Source organism: Blennius ocellaris (genome assembly GCF_963422515.1).
Source record: "Blennius ocellaris genome assembly, chromosome: 21".
Classification (NCBI taxonomy): domain Eukaryota; kingdom Metazoa; phylum Chordata; class Actinopteri; order Blenniiformes; family Blenniidae; genus Blennius; species Blennius ocellaris.
This window is the reverse complement of record NC_137670.1, coordinates 21651924-21670586: the sequence shown is the minus strand read 5'-3', so window position 1 is coordinate 21670586 and position 18663 is coordinate 21651924. Positions and strand designations below refer to the sequence as shown.

The following is an 18663-nucleotide window of genomic DNA, read 5'->3' as shown; positions in this document are numbered from 1 at the left end:
CAGGAGGTAACTCCAACCAGAGGAAGAGGGGTAACTCCAGCCTGTTTCACAACAGGAGGTAACAACCAGAGGAAGAGGGGTAACTCCAACCTGTTTCACGACAGGAGGTAACAACCAGAGGAAGAGGGGTAACTCCAGCCTGTTTCACAACAGGAGGAAACAACCAGAGGAAGAGAGGTAACTCCAACCTGTTTCACAACAGGAGGAAACAACCAGAGGAAGAGGGGTAACTCCAACCTGTTTCACAACAGGAGGTAACTCCAACCAGAGGAAGAGGGGTAACTCCAACGTGTTTCACAACAGGAGGAAACAACCAGAGGAAGAGGGGTAACTCCAACCTGTTTCACAACAGGAGGTAACTCCAACCAGAGGAAGAGGGGTAACTCCAGCCTGTTTCACAACAGGAGGAAACAACCAGAGGAAGAGAGGTAACTCCAACCTGTTTCACAACAGGAGGAAACAACCAGAGGAAGAGGGGTAACTCCAACCTGTTTCACAACAGGAGGTAACTCCAACCAGAGGAAGAGGGGTAACTCCAGCCTGTTTCACAACAGGAGGTAACAACCAGAGGAAGAGGGGTAACTCCAGCCTGTTTCACAACAGGAGGAAACAACCAGAGGAAGAGAGGTAACTCCAACCTGTTTCACAACAGGAGGTAACAACCAGAGGAAGAGGGGTAACTCCAGCCTGTTTCACAACAGGAGGTAACAACCAGAGGAAGAGGGGTAACTCCAACCTGTTTCACAACAGGAGGTAACAACCAGAGGAAGAGGGGTAACTCCAACCTGTTTCACGACAGGAGGTAACAACCAGAGGAAGAGGGGTAACTCCAGTCTGTTTCACAACAGGAGGTAACTCCAACCAGAGGAAGAGGGGTAACTCCAGTCTGTTTCACAACAGGAGGTAACAACCAGAGGAAGAGGGGTAACTCCAACCTGTTTCACAACAGGAGGTAACTCCAACCAGAGGAAGAGGGGTAACTCCAGTCTGTTTCACAACAGGAGGTAACAACCAGAGGAAGAGGGGTAACTCCAACCTGTTTCACAACAGGAGGAACCAACCAGAGGAAGAGGGGTAACTCCAGCCTGTTTCACAACAGGAGGAAACAACGAGAGGAAGAGGGGTAACTCCAACCTGTTTCACAACAGGAGGTAACAACCAGAGGAAGAGGGGTAACTCCAACCTGTTTCACAACAGGAGGTAACAACCAGAGGAAGAGGGGTAACTCCAGTCTGTTTCACAACAGGAGGTAACAACCAGAGGAAGAGGGGTAACTCCAACCTGTTTCACAACAGGAGGTAACTCCAACCAGAGGAAGAGGGGTAACTCCAGTCTGTTTCACAACAGGAGGTAACAACCAGAGGAAGAGGGGTAACTCCAGTCTGTTTCACAACAGGAGGTAACAACCAGAGGAAGAGGGGTAACTCCAACCTGTTTCACAACAGGAGGTACCAACCAGATGAAGAGGGGTAACTCCAGTCTGTTTCACAACAGGAGGTAACAACCAGAGGAAGAGGGGTAACTCCAGTCTGTTTCACAACAGGAGGTAACTCCAACCAGAGGAAGAGGGGTAACTCCAGTCTGTTTCACAACAGGAGGAAACAACCAGAGGAAGAGAGGTAACTCCAACCTGTTTCACAACAGGAGGAAACAACCAGAGGAAGAGGGGTAACTCCAACCTGTTTCACAACAGGAGGTAACTCCAACCAGAGGAAGAGGGGTAACTCCAGCCTGTTTCACAACAGGAGGTAACAACCAGAGGAAGAGGGGTAACTCCAACCTGTTTCACAACAGGAGGAAACAACCAGAGGAAGAGAGGTAACTCCAACCTGTTTCACAACAGGAGGTAACAACCAGAGGAAGAGGGGTAACTCCAGCCTGTTTCACAACAGGAGGAAACAACCAGAGGAAGAGGAGTAACTCCAGCCTGTTTCACAACAGGAGGAAACCACCAGAGGAAGAGGGGTAACTCCAGCCTGTTTCACAACAGGAGGTAACAACCAGAGGAAGAGGGGTAACTCCAACCTGTTTCACAACAGGAGGAAACAACCAGAGGAAGAGGGGTAACTCCAACCTGTTTCACGACAGGAGGTAACAACCAGAGGAAGAGAGGTAACTCCAACCTGTTTCACAACAGGAGGTAACAACCAGAGGAAGAGGGGTAACTCCAGTCTGTTTCACAACAGGAGGTAACTCCAACCAGAGGAAGAGGGGTAACTCCAGCCTGTTTCACAACAGGAGGTAACAACCAGAGGAAGAGGGGTAACTCCAACCTGTTTCACAACAGGAGGAAACAACCAGAGGAAGAGGGGTAACTCCAGTCTGTTTCACAACAGGAGGTAACAACCAGAGGAAGAGGGGTAACTCCAGCCTGTTTCACAACAGGAGGTAACAACCAGAGGAAGAGGGGTAACTCCAGCCTGTTTCACAACAGGAGGTAACTCCAACCAGAGGAAGAGGGGTAACTCCAACCTGTTTCACAACAGGAGGTAACTCCAACCAGAGGAAGAGGGGTAACTCCAACCTGTTTCACAACAGGAGGTAACAACCAGAGGAAGAGGGGTAACTCCAACCTGTTTCACAACAGGAGGTACCAACCAGAGGAAGAGGGGTAACTCCAGTCTGTTTCACAACAGGAGGTAACAACCAGAGGAAGAGGGGTAACTCCAGCCTGTTTCACAACAGGAGGTAACAACCAGAGGAAGAGGGGTAACTCCAGTCTGTTTCACAACAGGAGGTACCAACCAGAGGAAGAGGGGTAACTCCAATCTGTTTCACAACAGGAGGTAACAACCAGAGGAAGAGGGGTAACTCCAGTCTGTTTCACAACAGGAGGTAACAACCAGAGGAAGAGGGGTAACTCCAGTCTGTTTCACAACAGGAGGTAACAACCAGAGGAAGAGGGGTAACTCCAACCTGTTTCACAACAGGAGGTAACAACCAGAGGAAGAGGGGTAACTCCAACCTGTTTCACAACAGGAGGTAACTCCAACCAGAGGAAGAGGGGTAACTCCAGCCTGTTTCACAACAGGAGGTAACAACCAGAGGAAGAGGGGTAACTCAAGCCTGTTTCACAACAGGAGGTAACAACCAGAGGAAGAGGGGTAACTCCAACCTGTTTCACAACAGGAGGTAACAACCAGAGGAAGAGGGGTAACTCCAGTCTGTTTCACAACAGGAGGTAACAACCAGAGGAAGAGGGGTAACTCCAGCCTGTTTCACAACAGGAGGTAACAACCAGAGGAAGAGGGGTAACTCCAGTCTGTTTCACAACAGGAGGTAACAACCAGAGGAAGAGGGGTAACTCCAGCCTGTTTCACAACAGGAGGTAACAACCAGAGGAAGAGGGGTAACGCCAGTCTGTTTCACAACAGGAGGTAACAACCAGAGGAAGAGGGGTAACTCCAACCTGTTTCACAACAGGAGGTAACTCCAACCAGAGGAAGAGGGGTAACTCCAGCCTGTTTCACAACAGGAGGTAACAACCAGAGGAAGAGGGGTAACTCAAGCCTGTTTCACAACAGGAGGTAACAACCAGAGGAAGAGGGGTAACTCCAACCTGTTTCACAACAGGAGGTAACAACCAGAGGAAGAGGGGTAACTCCAGTCTGTTTCACAACAGGAGGTAACAACCAGAGGAAGAGGGGTAACTCCAACCTGTTTCACAACAGGAGGTAACAACCAGAGGAAGAAGGGTAACTCCAACCTGTTTCACAACAGGAGGTAACAACCAGAGGAAGAGGGGTAACTCCAGTCTGTTTCACAACAGGAGGTAACAACCAGAGGAAGAGGGGTAACTCCAACCTGTTTCACAACAGGAGGTAACAACCAGAGGAAGAGGGGTAACTCCAACCTGTTTCACAACAGGAGGTAACAACCAGAGGAAGAGGGGTAACTCCAGTCTGTTTCACAACAGGAGGTAACAACCAGAGGAAGAGGGGTAACTCCAACCTGTTTCACAACAGGAGGTAACTCCAACCAGAGGAAGAGGGGTAACTCCAGCCTGTTTCACAACAGGAGGTAACAACCAGAGGAAGAGGGGTAACTCCAACCTGTTTCACAACAGGAGGTAACAACCAGAGGAAGAGGGGTAACTCCAGTCTGTTTCACAACCGGAGGTAACAACCAGAGGAAGAGGGGTAACTCCAACCTGTTTCACAACAGGAGGTAACAACCAGAGGAAGAAGGGTAACTCCAACCTGTTTCACAACAGGAGGTAACTCCAACCAGAGGAAGAGGGGTAACTCCAGCCTGTTTCACAACAGGAGGTAACTCCAACCAGAGGAAGAGGGGTAACTCCAGCCTGTTTCACAACAGGAGGTAACTCCAACCAGAGGAAGAGGGGTAACTCCAACCTGTTTCACAACAGGAGGTAACTCCAACCAGAGGAAGAGGGGTAACTCCAGCCTGTTTCACAACAGGGGGTAACTCCAACCAGAGGAAGAGGGGTAACTCCAACCTGTTTCACAACAGGAGGTAACAACCAGAGGAAGAGGGGTAACTCCAGTCTGTTTCACAACAGGAGGTAACAACCAGAGGAAGAAGGGTAACTCCAGAGTGTTTCACAACAGGAGGTAACAACCAGAGGAAGAGGGGTAACTCCAACCTGTTTCACAACAGGAGGTAACAACCAGAGGAAGAGGGGTAACTCCAACCTATTTCACAACAGGAGGTAACAACCAGAGGAAGAGGGGTAACTCCAACCTGTTTCACAACAGGAGGTAACAACCAGAGGAAGAAGGGTAACTCCAGAGTGTTTCACAACAGGAGGTAACAACCAGAGGAAGAGGGGTAACTCCAACCTGTTTCACAACAGGAGGTAACTCCAACCAGAGGAAGAGGGGTAACTCCAACCTGTTTCACAACAGGAGGTAACAACCAGAGGAAGAGAGGTAACTCCAACCTGTTTCACAACGGGAGGTAACAACCAGAGGAAGAGGGGTAATTCCAGCCTGTTTCACAACAGGAGGTAACAACCAGAGGAAGAGGGGTAACTCCAGCCTGTTTCACAAGAGGAGGTAACAACCAGAGGAAGAGGGGTAACTCCAACCTGTTTCACAACGGGAGGTAACAACCAGAGGAAGAGGGGTAACTCCAGTCTGTTTCACAACAGGAGGTAACAACCAGAGGAAGAGGGGTAACTCCAACCTGTTTCACAACAGGAGGTAACAACCAGAGGAAGAGGGGTAACTCCAGTCTGTTTCACAACAGGAGGTAACAACCAGAGGAAGAGGGGTAACTCCAACCTGTTTCACAATGGGAGGTAACAACCAGAGGAAGAGGGGTAACTCCAGTCTGTTTCACAACAGGAGGTAACAACCAGAGGAAGAGGGGTAACTCCAACCTGTTTCACAAGAGGAGGTAACAACCAGAGGAAGAGGGGTAACTCCAGCCTGTTTCATAACAGGAGGTAACAACCAGAGGAAGAGGGGTAACTCCAGTCTGTTTCACAACAGGAGGTAACAACCAGAGGAAGAGGGGTAACTCCACCCTGTTTCACAACAGGAGGTAACAACCAGAGGAAGAGGGGTAACTCCAACCTGTTTCACAACAGGAGGTAACAACCAGAGGAAGAGGGGTAACTCCAGTTTGTTTCACAACAGGAGGTAACAACCAGAGGAAGACGGGTAACTCCAGTCTGTTTCACAACAGGAGGTAACAACCAGAGGAAGAGGGGTAACTCCAGTCTGTTTCACAACAGGAGGTAACAACCAGAGGAAGAGGGGTAACTCCAGCCTGTTTCACAACAGGAGGTAACAACCAGAGGAAGACGGGTAACTCCAGTCTGTTTCACAACAGGAGGTAACAACCAGAGGAAGAGGGGTAACTCCAGTCTGTTTCACAACAGGAGGTAACAACCAGAGGAAGAGGGGTAACTCCAGCCTGTTTCACAACAGGAGGTAACAACCAGAGGAAGAGGAGTAACTCCAGTCTGTTTCACAACAGGAGGTAACAACCAGAGGAAGAGGGGTAACTCCAACCTGTTTCACAACAGGAGGTAACAACCAGAGGAAGAGGGGTAACTCCAGTCTGTTTCACAACAGGAGGTAACAACCAGAGGAAGAGGGGTAACTCCAGTCTGTTTCACAACAGGAGGTAACAACCAGAGGAAGAGGGGTAACTCCAACCTGTTTCACAACAGGAGGTAACAACCAGAGGAAGAGGGGTAACTCCAACCTGTTTCACAACAGGAGGTAACAACCAGAGGAAGAGGGGTAACTCCAGTCTGTTTCACAACAGGAGGTAACAACCAGAGGAAGAGGGGTAACTCCACCCTGTTTCACAACAGGAGGTAACAACCAGAGGAAGAGGGGTAACTCCAGTCTGTTTCACAACAGGAGGTACCAACCAGAGGAAGAGGGGTAACTCCAACCTGTTTCACAACAGGAGGTAACAACCAGAGGAAGAGGGGTAACTCCAGTCTGTTTCACAACAGGAGGTAACAACCAGAGGAAGAGGGGTAACTCCAGCCTGTTTCACAACAGGAGGTAACTCCAACCAGAGGAAGAGGGGTAACTCCAACCTGTTTCACAACAGGAGGTAACAACCAGAGGAAGAGGGGTAACTCCAGTCTGTTTCACAACAGGAGGTAACAACCAGAGGAAGAGGGGTAACTCCAACCTGTTTCACAACAGGAGGTAACTCCAACCAGAGGAAGAGGGGTAACTCCAGCCTGTTTCACAACAGGAGGTAACAACCAGAGGAAGAGGGGTAACTCAAGCCTGTTTCACAACAGGAGGTAACAACCAGAGGAAGAGGGGTAACTCCAACCTGTTTCACAACAGGAGGTAACAACCAGAGGAAGAGGGGTAACTCCAGTCTGTTTCACAACAGGAGGTAACAACCAGAGGAAGAGGGGTAACTCCAACCTGTTTCACAACAGGAGGTAACAACCAGAGGAGGAGGGGTAACTCCAGTCTGTTTCACAACAGGAGGAAACAACCAGAGGAAGAGGGGTAACTCCAACCTGTTTCACAACAGGAGGTAACAACCAGAGGAAGAGGGGTAACTCCAACCTGTTTCACAACAGGAGGTAACTCCAACCAGAGGAAGAGGGGTAACTCCAGCCTGTTTCACAACAGGAGGTAACTCCAACCAGAGGAAGAGGGGTAACTCCAACCTGTTTCACAACAGGAGGTAACAACCAGAGGAAGAGGGGTAACTCCAGCCTGTTTCACAACAGGAGGTAACTCCAACCAGAGGAAGAGGGGTAACTCCAGCCTGTTTCACAACAGGAGGTAACAACCAGAGGAAGAGGGGTAACTCCAACCTGTTTCACAACAGGAGGTAACAACCAGAGGAAGAGGGGTAACTCCAGTCTGTTTCACAACAGGAGGTAACAACCAGAGGAAGAAGGGTAACTCCAGAGTGTTTCACAACAGGAGGTAACAACCAGAGGAAGAGGGGTAACTCCAACCTGTTTCACAACAGGAGGTAACAACCAGAGGAAGAGGGGTAACTCCAACCTGTTTCACAACAGGAGGTAACAACCAGAGGAAGAAGGGTAACTCCAACCTGTTTCACAACAGGAGGTAACAACCAGAGGAAGAGGGGTAACTCCAACCTGTTTCACAACAGGAGGTAACAACCAGAGGAAGAGGGGTAACTCCAACCTGTTTCACAACAGGAGGTAACAACCAGAGGAAGAGGGGTAACTCCAACCTGTTTCACAACAGGAGGTAACAACCAGAGGAAGAGGGGTAACTCCAGTCTGTTTCACAACAGGAGGTAACTCCAACCAGAGGAAGAGGGGTAACTCCAGCCTGTTTCACAACAGGAGGTAACAACCAGAGGAAGAGGGGTAACTCCAACCTGTTTCACAACAGGAGGTAACAACCAGAGGAAGAGGGGTAACTCCAGTCTGTTTCACAACAGGAGGTAACAACCAGAGGAAGAGGGGTAACTCCAGTCTGTTTCACAACAGGAGGTAACTCCAACCAGAGGAAGAGGGGTAACTCCAGCCTGTTTCACAACAGGAGGTAACAACCAGAGGAAGAGGGGTAACTCCAGTCTGTTTCACAACAGGAGGTAACAACCAGAGGAAGAGGGGTAACTCCAGTCTGTTTCACAACAGGAGGTAACAACCAGAGGAAGAGGGGTAACTCCAACCTGTTTCACAACAGGAGGTAACAACCAGAGGAAGAGGGGTAACTCCAACCTGTTTCACAACAGGAGGTAACTCCAACCAGAGGAAGAGGGGTAACTCCAGTCTGTTTCACAACAGGAGGTAACAACCAGAGGAAGAGGGGTAACTCCAACCTGTTTCACAACAGGAGGTAACAACCAGAGGAAGAAGGGTAACTCCAACCTGTTTCACAACAGGAGGTAACAACCAGAGGAAGAGGGGTAACTCCAGTCTGTTTCACAACAGGAGGTAACAACCAGAGGAAGAAGGGTAACTCCAGAGTGTTTCACAACAGGAGGTAACAACCAGAGGAAGAGGGGTAACTCCAACCTGTTTCACAACAGGAGGTAACAACCAGAGGAAGAGGGGTAACTCCAACCTATTTCACAACAGGAGGTAACAACCAGAGGAAGAGGGGTAACTCCAACCTATTTCACAACAGGAGGTAACAACCAGAGGAAGAGGGGTAACTCCAACCTGTTTCACAACAGGAGGTAACAACCAGAGGAAGAAGGGTAACTCCAGAGTGTTTCACAACAGGAGGTAACAACCAGAGGAAGAGGGGTAACTCCAACCTGTTTCACAACAGGAGGTAACTCCAACCAGAGGAAGAGGGGTAACTCCAACCTGTTTCACAACGGGAGGTAACAACCAGAGGAAGAGAGGTAACTCCAACCTGTTTCACAACGGGAGGTAACATACAGAGGAAGAGGGGTAACTCCAGCCTGTTTCACAACAGGAGGTAACAACCAGAGGAAGAGGGGTAACTCCAGCCTGTTTCACAAGAGGAGGTAACAACCAGAGGAAGAGGGGTAACTCCAACCTGTTTCACAACGGGAGGTAACAACCAGAGGAAGAGGGGTAACTCCAGTCTGTTTCACAACAGGAGGTAACAACCAGAGGAAGAGGGGTAACTCCAACCTGTTTCACAACAGGAGGTAACAACCAGAGGAAGAGGGGTAACTCCAGTCTGTTTCACAACAGGAGGTAACAACCAGAGGAAGAGGGGTAACTCCAACCTGTTTCACAACGGGAGGTAACAACCAGAGGAAGAGGGGTAACTCCAGTCTGTTTCACAACAGGAGGTAACAACCAGAGGAAGAGGGGTAACTCCAACCTGTTTCACAACAGGAGGTAACAACCAGAGGAAGAGGGGTAACTCCAACCTGTTTCACAAGAGGAGGTAACAACCAGAGGAAGAGGGGTAACTCCAGCCTGTTTCATAACAGGAGGTAACAACCAGAGGAAGAGGGGTAACTCCAGTCTGTTTCACAACAGGAGGTAACAACCAGAGGAAGAGGGGTAACTCCACCCTGTTTCACAACAGGAGGTAACAACCAGAGGAAGAGGGGTAACTCCAACCTGTTTCACAACAGGAGGTAACAACCAGAGGAAGAGGGGTAACTCCAACCTGTTTCACAACAGGAGGTAACAACCAGAGGAAGAGGGGTAACTCCAGCCTGTTTCACAACAGGAGGTAACAACCAGAGGAAGAGGGGTAACTCCAGCCTGTTTCACAACAGGAGGTAACAACCAGAGGAAGAGAGGTAACTCCAGTCTGTTTCACAACAGGAGGTAACAACCAGAGGAAGAGAGGTAACTCCAGTCTGTTTCACAACAGGAGGTAACAACCAGAGGAAGAGGGGTAACTCCAGTCTGTTTCACAACAGGAGGTAACAACCAGAGGAAGAGAGGTAACTCCAACCTGTTTCACAACAGGAGGTAACAACCAGAGGAAGAGGGGTAACTCCAGTCTGTTTCACAACAGGAGGTAACAACCAGAGGAAGAGGGGTAACTCCAGTCTGTTTCACAACAGGAGGAAACAACCAGAGGAAGAGGGGTAACTCCAACCTGTTTCACAACAGGAGGTAACAACCAGAGGAAGAGGGGTAACTCCAACCTGTTTCACAACAGGAGGTAACTCCAACCAGATGAAGAGGGGTAGCTCCAACCTGTTTCACAACAGGAGGTAACAACCAGAGGAAGAGGGGTAACTCCAGTCTGTTTCACAACAGGAGGTAACTCCAACCAGAGGAAGAGGGGTAACTCCAACCTGTTTCACAACAGGAGGTAACAACCAGAGGAAGAGGGGTAACTCCCGCCTGTTTCACAACAGGAGGTAACAACCAGAGGAAGAGGGGTAACTCCAACCTGTTTCACAACAGGAGGTAACAACCAGAGGAAGAGGGGTAACTCCAACCTGTTTCACAACAGGAGGTAACAACCAGAGGAAGAGGGGTAACTCCAGTCTGTTTCACAACAGGAGGTAACAACCAGAGGAAGAGGGGTAACTTCAGTCTGTTTCACAACAGGAGGTAACTCCAACCAGAGGAAGAGGGGTAACTCCAGCCTGTTTCACAACAGGAGGTAACAACCAGAGGAAGAGGGGTAACTCCAGTCTGTTTCACAACAGGAGGTAACAACCAGAGGAAGAGGGGTAACTCCAGTCTGTTTCACAACAGGAGGTAACAACCAGAGGAAGAGGGGTAACTCCAACCTGTTTCACAACAGGAGGTAACAACCAGAGGAAGAGGGGTAACTCCAACCTGTTTCACAACAGGAGGTAACTCCAACCAGAGGAAGAGGGGTAACTCCAGCCTGTTTCACAACAGGAGGTAACAACCAGAGGAAGAGGGGTAACTCAAGCCTGTTTCACAACAGGAGGTAACAACCAGAGGAAGAGGGGTAACTCCAACCTGTTTCACAACAGGAGGTAACAACCAGAGGAAGAGGGGTAACTCCAGTCTGTTTCACAACAGGAGGTAACAACCAGAGGAAGAGGGGTAACTCCAGCCTGTTTCACAACAGGAGGTAACAACCAGAGGAAGAGGAGTAACTCCAGTCTGTTTCACAACAGGAGGTAACAACCAGAGGAAGAGGGGTAACTCCAACCTGTTTCACAACAGGAGGTAACAACCAGAGGAAGAGGGGTAACTCCAGTCTGTTTCACAACAGGAGGTAACAACCAGAGGAAGAGGGGTAACTCCAGTCTGTTTCACAACAGGAGGTAACAACCAGAGGAAGAGGGGTAACTCCAGTCTGTTTCACAACAGGAGGTACCAACCAGAGGAAGAGGGGTAACTCCAACCTGTTTCACAACAGGAGGTAACAACCAGAGGAAGAGGGGTAACTCCAGTCTGTTTCACAACAGGAGGTAACAACCAGAGGAAGAGGGGTAACTCCAGCCTGTTTCACAACAGGAGGTAACAACCAGAGGAAGAGGGGTAACTCCAACCTGTTTCACAACAGGAGGTAACAACCAGAGGAAGAGGGGTAACTCCAGTCTGTTTCACAACAGGAGGTAACAACCAGAGGAAGAGGGGTAACTTCAGTCTGTTTCACAATAGGAGGTAACTCCAACCAGAGGAAGAGGGGTAACTCCAGCCTGTTTCACAACAGGAGGTAACAACCAGAGGAAGAGGGGTAACTCCAGTCTGTTTCACAACAGGAGGTAACAACCAGAGGAAGAGGGGTAACTCCAGTCTGTTTCACAACAGGAGGTAACAACCAGAGGAAGAGGGGTAACTCCAACCTGTTTCACAACAGGAGGTAACAACCAGAGGAAGAGGGGTAACTCCAACCTGTTTCACAACAGGAGGTAACAACCAGAGGAAGAGGGGTAACTCCAGTCTGTTTCACAACAGGAGGTAACAACCAGAGGAAGAGGGGTAACTCCAACCTGTTTCACAACAGGAGGTAACAACCAGAGGAAGAGGGGTAACTCCAACCTGTTTCACAACAGGAGGTAACTCCAACCAGAGGAAGAGGGGTAACTCCAGCCTGTTTCACAACAGGAGGTAACAACCAGAGGAAGAGGGGTAACTCCAGCCTGTTTCACAACAGGAGGTAACAACCAGAGGAAGAGGGGTAACTCCAACCTGTTTCACAACAGGAGGTAACAACCAGAGGAAGAGGGGTAACTCCAGTCTGTTTCACAACAGGAGGTAACAACCAGAGGAAGAGGGGTAACTCCAGCCTGTTTCACAACAGGAGGTAACAACCAGAGGAAGAGGAGTAACTCCAGTCTGTTTCACAACAGGAGGTAACAACCAGAGGAAGAGGGGTAACTCCAACCTGTTTCACAACAGGAGGTAACAACCAGAGGAAGAGGGGTAACTCCAGTCTGTTTCACAACAGGAGGTAACAACCAGAGGAAGAGGGGTAACTCCAGTCTGTTTCACAACAGTAGGTAACAACCAGAGGAAGAGGGGTAACTCCAACCTGTTTCACAACAGGAGGTAACAACCAGAGGAAGAGGGGTAACTCCAGTCTGTTTCACAACAGGAGGTACCAACCAGAGGAAGAGAGGTAACTCCAACCTGTTTCACAACAGGAGGTAACAACCAGAGGAAGAGGGGTAACTCCAGTCTGTTTCACAACAGGAGGTAACAACCAGAGGAAGAGGGGTAACTCCAGCCTGTTTCACAACAGGAGGTAACTCCAACCAGAGGAAGAGGGGTAACTCCAACCTGTTTCACAACAGGAGGTAACAACCAGAGGAAGAGGGGTAACTCCAGTCTGTTTCACAACAGGAGGTAACAACCAGAGGAAGAGGGGTAACTCCAACCTGTTTCACAACAGGAGGTAACTCCAACCAGAGGAAGAGGGGTAACTCCAGCCTGTTTCACAACAGGAGGTAACTCCAACCAGAGGAAGAGGGGTAACTCCAACCTGTTTCACAACAGGAGGTAACAACCAGAGGAAGAGGGGTAACTCCAGCCTGTTTCACAACAGGAGGTAACTCCAACCAGAGGAAGAGGGGTAACTCCAGCCTGTTTCACAACAGGAGGTAACTCCAACCAGAGGAAGAGGGGTAACTCCAACCTGTTTCACAACAGGAGGTAACAACCAGAGGAAGAGGGGTAACTCCAGTCTGTTTCACAACAGGAGGTAACAACCAGAGGAAGAAGGGTAACTCCAGAGTGTTTCACAACAGGAGGTAACAACCAGAGGAAGAGGGGTAACTCCAACCTGTTTCACAACAGGAGGTAACAACCAGAGGAAGAGGGGTAACTCCAGTCTGTTTCACAACAGGAGGTAACAACCAGAGGAAGAGGGGTAACTCCAACCTGTTTCACAACAGGAGGTAACAACCAGAGGAAGAAGGGTAACTCCAACCTGTTTCACAACAGGAGGTAACAACCAGAGGAAGAGGGGTAACTCCAACCTGTTTCACAACAGGAGGTAACAACCAGAGGAAGAGGGGTAACTCCAACCTGTTTCACAACAGGAGGTAACAACCAGAGGAAGAGGGGTAACTCCAACCTGTTTCACAACAGGAGGTAACAACCAGAGGAAGAGGGGTAACTCCAGTCTGTTTCACAACAGGAGGTAACTCCAACCAGAGGAAGAGGGGTAACTCCAGCCTGTTTCACAACAGGAGGTAACAACCAGAGGAAGAGGGGTAACTCCAACCTGTTTCACAACAGGAGGTAACAACCAGAGGAAGAGGGGTAACTCCAGTCTGTTTCACAACAGGAGGTAACAACCAGAGGAAGAGGGGTAACTCCAGTCTGTTTCACAACAGGAGGTAACTCCAACCAGAGGAAGAGGGGTAACTCCAGCCTGTTTCACAACAGGAGGTAACAACCAGAGGAAGAGGGGTAACTCCAGTCTGTTTCACAACAGGAGGTAACAACCAGAGGAAGAGGGGTAACTCCAGTCTGTTTCACAACAGGAGGTAACAACCAGAGGAAGAGGGGTAACTCCAACCTGTTTCACAACAGGAGGTAACTCCAACCAGAGGAAGAGGGGTAACTCCAGCCTGTTTCACAACAGGAGGTAACAACCAGAGGAAGAGGGGTAACTCAAGCCTGTTTCACAACAGGAGGTAACAACCAGAGGAAGAGGGGTAACTCCAACCTGTTTCACAACAGGAGGTAACAACCAGAGGAAGAGGGGTAACTCCAGTCTGTTTCACAACAGGAGGTAACAACCAGAGGAAGAGGGGTAACTCCAGCCTGTTTCACAACAGGAGGTAACAACCAGAGGAAGAGGAGTAACTCCAGTCTGTTTCACAACAGGAGGTAACAACCAGAGGAAGAGGGGTAACTCCAACCTGTTTCACAACAGGAGGTAACAACCAGAGGAAGAGGGGTAACTCCAGTCTGTTTCACAACAGGAGGTAACAACCAGAGGAAGAGGGGTAACTCCAGTCTGTTTCACAACAGGAGGTAACAACCAGAGGAAGAGGGGTAACTCCAACCTGTTTCACAACAGGAGGTAACAACCAGAGGAAGAGGGGTAACTCCAGTCTGTTTCACAACAGGAGGTAACAACCAGAGGAAGAGGGGTAACTCCAGCCTGTTTCACAACAGGAGGTAACTCCAACCAGAGGAAGAGGGGTAACTCCAACCTGTTTCACAACAGGAGGTAACAACCAGAGGAAGAGGGGTAACTCCAGTCTGTTTCACAACAGGAGGTAACAACCAGAGGAAGAGGGGTAACTCCAGCCTGTTTCACAACAGGAGGTAACTCCAACCAGAGGAAGAGGGGTAACTCCAACCTGTTTCACAACAGGAGGTAACAACCAGAGGAAGAGGGGTAACTCCAGTCTGTTTCACAACAGGAGGTAACAACCAGAGGAAGAGGGGTAACTCCAACCTGTTTCACAACAGGAGGTAACTCCAACCAGAGGAAGAGGGGTAACTCCAGCCTGTTTCACAACAGGAGGTAACAACCAGAGGAAGAGGGGTAACTCAAGCCTGTTTCACAACAGGAGGTAACAACCAGAGGAAGAGGGGTAACTCCAACCTGTTTCACAACAGGAGGTAACAACCAGAGGAAGAGGGGTAACTCCAGTCTGTTTCACAACAGGAGGTAACAACCAGAGGAAGAGGGGTAACTCCAACCTGTTTCACAACAGGAGGTAACTCCAACCAGAGGAAGAGGGGTAACTCCAGCCTGTTTCACAACAGGAGGTAACAACCAGAGGAAGAGGGGTAACTCAAGCCTGTTTCACAACAGGAGGTAACAACCAGAGGAAGAGGGGTAACTCCAACCTGTTTCACAACAGGAGGTAACAACCAGAGGAAGAGGGGTAACTCCAGTCTGTTTCACAACAGGAGGAAACAACCAGAGAAAGAGGGGTAACTCCAACCTGTTTCACAACAGGAGGTAACAACCAGAGGAAGAGGGGTAACTCCAGTCTGTTTCACAACAGGAGGTAACAACCAGAGGAAGAGGGGTAACTCCAGTCTGTTTCACAACAGGAGGTAACAACCAGAGGAAGAGGGGTAACTCCAACCTGTTTCACAACAGGAGGTACCAACCAGATGAAGAGGGGTAACTCCAGTCTGTTTCACAACAGGAGGTAACAACCAGAGGAAGAGGGGTAACTCCAACCTGTTTCACAACAGGAGGTAACAACCAGAGGAAGAGGGGTAACTCCAGTCTGTTTCACAACAGGAGGTAACAACCAGAGGAAGAGGGGTAACTCCAGCCTGTTTCACAACAGGAGGTAACAACCAGAGGAAGAGGAGTAACTCCAGTCTGTTTCACAACAGGAGGTAACAACCAGAGGAAGAGGGGTAACTCCAACCTGTTTCACAACAGGAGGTAACAACCAGAGGAAGAGGGGCAACTCCAGTCTGTTTCACAACAGGAGGTAACAACCAGAGGAAGAGGGGTAACTCCAGTCTGTTTCACAACAGGAGGTAACAACCAGAGGAAGAGGGGTAACTCCAACCTGTTTCACAACAGGAGGTAACAACCAGAGGAAGAGGGGTAACTCCAGTCTGTTTCACAACAGGAGGTACCAACCAGAGGAAGAGGGGTAACTCCAACCTGTTTCACAACAGGAGGTAACAACCAGAGGAAGAGGGGTAACTCCAGTCTGTTTCACAACAGGAGGTAACAACCAGAGGAAGAGGGGTAACTCCAGCCTGTTTCACAACAGGAGGTAACTCCAACCAGAGGAAGAGGGGTAACTCCAACCTGTTTCACAACAGGAGGTAACAACCAGAGGAAGAGGGGTAACTCCAGTCTGTTTCACAACAGGAGGTAACAACCAGAGGAAGAGGGGTAACTCCAACCTGTTTCACAACAGGAGGTAACTCCAACCAGAGGAAGAGGGGTAACTCCAGCCTGTTTCACAACAGGAGGTAACAACCAGAGGAAGAGGGGTAACTCAAGCCTGTTTCACAACAGGAGGTAACAACCAGAGGAAGAGGGGTAACTCCAACCTGTTTCACAACAGGAGGTAACAACCAGAGGAAGAGGGGTAACTCCAGTCTGTTTCACAACAGGAGGTAACAACCAGAGGAAGAGGGGTAACTCCAACCTGTTTCACAACAGGAGGTAACTCCAACCAGAGGAAGAGGGGTAACTCCAACCTGTTTCACAACAGGAGGTAACAACCAGAGGAAGAGAGGTAACTCCAACCTGTTTCACAACGGGAGGTAACAACCAGAGGAAGAGGGGTAACTCCAGCCTGTTTCACAAGAGGAGGTAACAACCAGAGGAAGAGGGGTAACCCCAACCTGTTTCACAACGGGAGGTAACAACCAGAGGAAGAGGGGTAACTCCAGTCTGTTTCACAACAGGAGGTAACAACCAGAGGAAGAGGGGTAACTCCAACCTGTTTCACAAGAGGAGGTAACAACCAGAGGAAGAGGGGTAACTCCAGCCTGTTTCACAACAGGAGGTAACAACCAGAGGAAGAGGGGTAACTCCAGTCTGTTTCACAACAGGAGGTAACAACCAGAGGAAGAGGGGTAACTCCACCCTGTTTCACAACAGGAGGTAACAACCAGAGGAAGAGGGGTAACTCCAACCTGTTTCACAACAGGAGGTAACAACCAGAGGAAGAGGGTAACTCCAACCTGTTTCACAACAGGAGGTAACAACCAGAGGAAGAGGGGTAACTCCAGCCTTTTTCACAACAGGAGGTAACAACCAGAGGAAGAGGGGTAACTCCAACCTGTTTCACAACAGGAGGTAACAACCAGAGGAAGAGAGGTAACTCCAACCTGTTTCACAACGGGAGGTAACAACCAGAGGAAGAGGGGTAACTCCAGCCTGTTTCACAAGAGGAGGTAACAACCAGAGGAAGAGGGGTAACCCCAACCTGTTTCACAACGGGAGGTAACAACCAGAGGAAGAGGGGTAACTCCAGTCTGTTTCACAACAGGAGGTAACAACCAGAGGAAGAGGGGTAACTCCAACCTGTTTCACAAGAGGAGGTAACAACCAGAGGAAGAGGGGTAACTCCAGCCTGTTTCACAACAGGAGGTAACAACCAGAGGAAGAGGGGTAACTCCAGTCTGTTTCACAACAGGAGGTAACAACCAGAGGAAGAGGGGTAACTCCACCCTGTTTCACAACAGGAGGTAACAACCAGAGGAAGAGGGGTAACTCCAACCTGTTTCACAACAGGAGGTAACAACCAGAGGAAGAGGGGTAACTCCAACCTGTTTCACAACAGGAGGTAACAACCAGAGGAAGAGGGGTAACTCCAGCCTGTTTCACAACAGGAGGTAACAACCAGAGGAAGAGAGGTAACTCCAGTCTGTTTCACAACAGGAGGTAACAACCAGAGGAAGAGGGGTAACTCCACCCTGTTTCACGAAGCGGGGTAATGTCAGCTCTCGGTCAGTTACCGGTGCAACAGACGCTCTAGAACTAACCTGGTCGGGAGCAGGTTTTTGTCAGTGAACCTGGAGTTTTGCTCTGGCTCCGCCCCCTTTCAGACGGGCACGGGATTTCATTTCCTCATTCAGCGGGGGAGTTTTGGTGAAACAGTTCTGCAGTGCCTTGTTCCCGAGGCAAATTAGACGTGAACTTTATTCCCTCAATATGGAATGTGCTTTTGATAATGATCCGATTGATGAAGGCGCAGCATTACTTCGCCCAGAATTTAATATTGGCCGACAGATCATCATCAGACCAGAGATGTACTGGCATTTCCAGACACCTTCCTTTTTTAGCGGTACGTTTTACTGCCGAGACTATTATGTACATCCACAGTTTAGTCGCTCTGTACATTAGCAACATCACCAGCTGAGCCTTGCCCTGACGTCATAGCAGATATTGTGTGTTGCGCTGCGTTTCCTCGCAAATGTCAGTTTTCTGTCCAATATTGGAGACGCAGAGCACCTGAGTAAGGCCACTGTATGCAGCCAATCAGAAAGGTGTGCCTGGCCCTAAAAAGGGTTTTAGCAACCTTTGTTGTTTTCCCTGGAGAGAAACCTTCAAGAGTCATCAAGGAGGAGTTCCACAGGATTGCAGGTGAAGGATGAGATCCATTAAATAAATATTAAATAACATTGTGTTAATGATATTGTGCTGCAATCTTAGAGTGGGATTAGTCATTTTCCTGTCTTTCAGGATTCCTAAATGTGATAGGCTGCATCGATGGAATGCACATCCCATCAAAGCTCCTTCACAGAATGAAGCAGATTTTGTGAACAGGAAGTCCATTCCACGCCGCCTCCCTCTCTTTAGCAGCCGCTGCGCTGTTGCATTTCTTTTTGAAAATATGTTCATATTCGCCATATGATGGGATCAATACTTCCTGCTCCACTGGCGTAAAAAACTC

At 49.3% G+C, this 18663-nt stretch overlaps 1 protein-coding gene across 1 annotated transcript in view; it reads right to left on the bottom strand.

Moving 5' to 3' along the window:
* The window catches only part of LOC308145917 (muscarinic acetylcholine receptor M1-like), a gene marked incomplete at both ends in the record, with an annotated part of 112629 nt that overhangs the window by 47433 nt on the left and 46533 nt on the right, over nucleotides 1-18663 (bottom strand). The window lies entirely within an intron of this gene.